The 5614-nt window shown below is 35.1% G+C and overlaps 1 long non-coding RNA gene across 2 annotated transcripts in view; it reads left to right on the forward strand.

Annotated features, from left to right (window-relative positions):
- Positions 1 to 5614, forward strand: part of LOC107561893 (uncharacterized) — a 10877-nt gene that overhangs the window by 2545 nt on the left and 2718 nt on the right. For both annotated transcript variants that reach the window (XR_001605929.1, XR_001605928.1), the window contains one exon: positions 2659 to 2847. This is a non-coding gene — a long non-coding RNA (uncharacterized lncRNA). The remainder of the gene's footprint in view (positions 1 to 2658; positions 2848 to 5614) is intronic.

Below are 5614 nucleotides of genomic sequence, written 5' to 3' on the forward strand. Positions count from 1 at the left end.
CCCACAATCTCCTGCGGAGTGCCTGTCTCAGGTGTATGTTTGGGGATAAACAAACACTCTCTTTGTTTCCCAGCAAATGTTTATCAGGCCAAATCAAAGTCTGGACTTGCATAACAATGCTACTAGCCTGAAACAAATCTGCAATTATTATTATGTTTTTATTTATCAGTTAAAGTTTGTTGAAAAGTAGTTTATTTGTTCATCTAATTTATTCAAGTTATTTTAAGTTATACGTTTAAGTCTAAATTTTTTTTGTCTGTTTTATATACATTTATTTTCATTAACTTTTTTGTGTAATCTAGAAGCCCTTTTCTCCAATCCTTTATTTCATTTATTAATTTAATTTTTTTTTAAGTCACAAGAATATACATTTATTTTTTTTTATTATTTTTACATGCCTTCCTCTAAAACAATCACTGATTTTTGTTGTTTTGATTTATTAATTTTATATTTTTTTCACAACAGTCTCTATTGTTATATTTTTTTAACAATTATTTTACATTAATCAAGAAGCCTCTTTCTCAAACACAATCACTGAATCTCTTATTTAAGTTAAAATTTTGATTAAAAGTCTCAATTACATTACATTTTTTATTTTATAAACATTTTATTATTATTTTTAAATTTAATCCAGAAGCCTCTTTCTCTAAAGCAATCGCTGAATGTAATATTAAGATATGTAATTAAAAAAAAGTTATTTTTTATTTTTAAATTTGTCATTTATGCTATTTTTAATCATACATTATTTTAAATATTTTTTTATTAGAAGTTTCTTTCTCTAAAGAAACCACTGAATTTGTTATTTTATTTATTCATTCTCAATAGTTTTTTTTATTATATTAACATTTATTTTTATTTTTGTATTGTTAGTGTAACTGAGAAGCCTCTTTCTTTAAAGCAATTGCTGAATCTAATATTAAGATTTTTGTTAAAAAAGCTATTTATGATAAATTATGCTATTTATTGATTTTTTAAATTATACATTAATTTTATTTTTTTATTATCAGAAGTGCCTTTCTCTAAAGCAAAAACTGAATTTATTTTATTTATTCATTTTATGTTTTATTTATTCTTAATTATTTATTATATTAACATTTGTTTTAATTTAATTCAAAAAATGTTTTATGTGACCGAGAAGCTTCTTTCTCTAAAGCAATTGCTGAATCTCTGTGATGACTGAAAATAACCCTAAACTCATTTGATTAAAAGGTTTGGACCACCATCGTTTCAGATTTATCTCCAGAGTCATCCACTGGGCTATAATTCTCACTGAACCCCTTCATAATTTCCCGATGTATTAAGCAGTTACTGCTAACCTTTGCAAAATGGATCATTTCAATGTTTCAGCTTGATTTACTCCTTTGTGATGCAATGTTTTTCAGTTGTGAAAGGTTAAAAACTTCGCAAATCATGTACAAGGTAACTGCTCATCGGAGACCGGCTCGTCTTAAAAAATTACTCATGTGATAAAGATGGTTGGCAAGGCAAGGTGAGTTATAACAGCATTTATCCTCTGCAAATGTTGCACAAGGCTCACGTAAAATCATTTTAGAAAGAACAGCCTGCGGTTTCTTGGCCCCAGGTACTTTTCGATCTCCAAATAAGATCGAAAGACTTCACCTAACATTTGTAAAACCGTCTCATGAAGAATTACCTGCAGTTAAATAGCCAGCCTTTTCTTCTCCACTCCTGACCTACTTTAAACCCGTCTTTTTCAAGAGCGATTTTTCAGAGCCACAACGCAGGCCAAGCTTTTAATTTCTTTCCTCACGACGGCCCTCAACTCGCAACTGTGACGTCAGCTAGCCTTTTCATTTTAGCCTAGCGCAGCACGGCCTAAATGCACCGACAGCAGCACTCGTATGTGATTTTCCTTCAAATTGCAGACTCCATCAACATAAATGGATGGATAGATGGATGGATGATACATGTTTAGACAAACGGTTGGATGGATGGATGGATGGATGGATGGATGGATGGACAAAATGGTGAATAGATGGATGGCTGGCTGGATGGATGGATAAATGAATGAATGAATGAATGAATGAATGAAAGGACAAAATGGTGAATAGATGGATGGATGATGTATGCATAGACAAACGGGTAGGCAGATGCATAGATGGATAGATGGATGGATGGATGGATGGATGAACAAAAGGTTAGATTAACAGACAGAAGGACAAGGATAAATAGACAAACAGATGGATGGATGGATAAAATGGAAGATAGATAGATAGATAGATAGATAGACAAAAGGACAGATAGATAGATAAATAGACAAAAGGACAGATTGATTGATAGATAGATAGATAGATTTTGCTTGCCCTTTCATCTCTTCTCCTGACCTGCTTTAAACCCATCTTTTTCAAGAGTGATTTTCAAAGGCCCAGCACAGGCCAAGCTTTTAATTTCTTTCCTCACGACGGCCCTCAACTCGCGACTGTGACGTCAGCTAGCCTTTTCATTTTTGCCTAGTGCAGCACGGCCTAAATGCACCGACAGCAGCACTCGTATGTGATTTTCCTTCAAATTGCAGACTCCGTAAACGCTTCAATGGCGAGTTACTAACCTAAAATGACATGCTTTTCTCAAATAGTGTAATTAGATGATTGGGGGGTTTGCATGTGTTGTTTAATGTGTGGCCTATGAGTGTGACAGGACGAAGGGGGATGCTGGGGGGCTGCGGTCGGCTGATGTTGACATGTGGCGCTCCAGTGTAGAGCGCGACCATCTGCCAAAGCCTGTTGGAGCTAGAGCACTCGTGTTGAAGCTCTTATTCACTCCCACGTGTCTTGCTCAACAGCGACCTTAAGCCGGCTGGGATGAGTCGCTCTGGAAGGAATGCAGGTATGGCACCTTCGTCTAGACACCAGGTTCTGCTGAGCCCACATCTGCTGCTTTCCCAGATCTCCTGCAAGGCTTTCATTCCCGGGTCAATCTCCATCCTCCGAGGGCTCACAGACAGGTGTCTTACAGCCAAGCTAAGATTGGGGCCCACTAGCAGGCCTCAGTAAACATACAATGAGGGTGCAAAATGTCTTTAAAATTACTTTAAAAAATGTTAAACTTAATTTTTTCATTTTTAATTTATTTTATATTAATTTATTTTATATTTACATTAACTAAAATGCCAACATGTGCCATATTCCTTACATTGGAACTTTACTAGGGGGCCTCAATATTAAAAAAATTAAGAGTTACACTTTTAACAAATTAAAAAATTATACAAAGTTAACATGTGCAGCATATTTCTTAATTTGAAACTTTACAAGAGTGGCCCAGTGGCTTTAAAGGAACACTCCACTATTTTTGAAAATAGGCTCATTTTCCAACTCCCCTAGAGCTAAACAGTTGAGTTTTACCGTTTTCTAATCCATTCAGACGATCTCCGGGTCTGGCGGTAGCACTTTTGGTCATTTTTGAGCGAGATGCTAACGGTCTAATCAGATTCAATGATCTATGCTAAGCTAAGCTAAAAGTGCTAAGTGCTTAAAAGTGCTAAACCAGTTTTTACTTGTAACGCATTGTAACGCATATTATGTTAATAAAAAAAGTTTGAAAACAATGTTCGTCATTTCCGCAGACATATGAGAAATCACGTGTAGTGGGACCTTGGAATATTGACCTTGGCAGGACAAAGTTTGACCGTAAGTAAATGGTTAGTGCCTGAAAATAGTCCCAGCTAGGTAACTTCCAATAAGCCTATTTTCAGGCGCTGCGTAATATCATTGCGCCTGCTGCACCCATATTTAAAAAATAAATATAAATAAAAATAATGATTCACTTTTAATTATTTAGCTTGTATTTATTTAAAATTACAATTTATTTTAAAATGAATGTATTAATTCATTTTAAATTAAAATAAATTAAAAAGGTGCAGCATATTTTTACTTTACTAGTGGGGCACAAAATGCCTTTAGAATTATATATTAAAATTGTATTTAAACTGATTTATTTATTTATTTATTTATTTTAAATATTTAGCATTAACTTTTATTTTGAATCTTTATTATAAATTATATTGAAATTAATTGAAATATCAACTGGTAAAATTAGTGGAACATGTATGTACACAGTATTTCTTACACCTGAACTTTTGTCTCTTGAAATTTTGTTACTGACAACAATACTGGTTATTTTTAAATTCATTCCTTCATGGATCTTAAATGTTTATTTTATTTAATTAATTCATTTTTAATGTAAATGTTCACTCTTTTTTCACTTATTTATCAGAGTTATCCATGTTCACTTTAAAAGTTGTAAGCTAGTTGATAAATCACCATTTATAGAGCCGAATAAGTAGCATGTTTAAGTTACAAAGAGTGTACTTGTAACGCATTGTAACGCATATTATGTTAATATTTTTTTCAAACTTTTGTTACAAGCAGTAAAGGCGTCTGTATACTGAAATCACGTGTAGTGGGACCTTGGAATATTGACCTTGGCAGGACAAAGTTTGACCGTAAGTAAATGGTTCGCCGTGGCACAGTGTTGGAGTACGGTGTGAACCACAGAGCATGCACAAATTGGATGCTGGAAAAGTCTGTGCTGTTCAAGGACATGCACACGTGCATTAAAATGCAGTTTAAGAATCTGTGCTCATCTTCAAGATAAACTGTTCTGGTGATCTTTGGTACTTTCATGAGACATTCTCAGTCTTGACGTAAGCTTTCATTCCCACTGCATATAGTTTAATTTTCAATCGGAAATGCATATGGGTCATTACGCTTCACTGAAAGATAGCTGATGTGTGCTACACACTCTTGAATCGAGGCATTTGTGTAAAAATACTTTGCGGATCACGTGTTGATTTGCTAACACACCTGGAGCAATTCCAGACCAGGTGTTTGACGTACCGAGACATTCTGTAGCCTAATAGCGTGACAAAAGTCAACAGGATGATAAAACAAGCGCAATGCTATGAATATTTGTAAGTGTATTCTTTGGTCGGTAGCCCATGTGATTAATGTAGACTTTCACTGGAAGAACCAGAACGAGAACAAACAAACGTAACAGTTTCTCGTGGGAATCTTCAACACGGCGGCCGCACGTTTGTTCTCTCAGCCTGTCGTGTAAAACGAGTTGAGAATCGTACTAATATGGTTATTGGTTTGTGCTGAGGGAGTAATATTAGTTTTTTGGCTCAATAAAAATCAGTTTGTTATTTCAGTGATGTAAGGTGAGGTGGTCTCGGTCAGATTTTGTCCCGTTCGTCGTACAGCGTTCCTTTGAAGCACGCAATTTTCTGAGGGAAAATCAAACACGCGCGGAATGTTCCTAACCGTGCCGTGTTATTTTTCGATGTTCTTAGCGAGAGCTCATGTGTAGATCAAACTTCGAGTTAATTCTCAGCTTCAGATCGTAGCAGAATTTGAAAATACAAACAAAATGTATTGGAGCCCCCTCTTACCGACTGTTATATTCCTGGTAGCAGGTCAAATGCCCACCGAGAGCCACTGGACGTTGAGGGCTTTGTGTTGTTGCTGTAACTGAAAAGCTAATGGGTCTCCAACATACAGGTGCAAGATGTGTCCATCTTTAATATCCATTTATTTTTGGCAGCCTTGCACCCCATTGGCCTGGTTTCTACTTGACAGGCAAAAAAAAAAAAAAA

This window comes from Sinocyclocheilus grahami, unplaced genomic scaffold (assembly GCF_001515645.1).
Source record: "Sinocyclocheilus grahami isolate Dianchi unplaced genomic scaffold, SAMN03320097.WGS_v1.1 scaffold798.1, whole genome shotgun sequence".
In the NCBI taxonomy this organism is placed as follows: domain Eukaryota; kingdom Metazoa; phylum Chordata; class Actinopteri; order Cypriniformes; family Cyprinidae; genus Sinocyclocheilus; species Sinocyclocheilus grahami.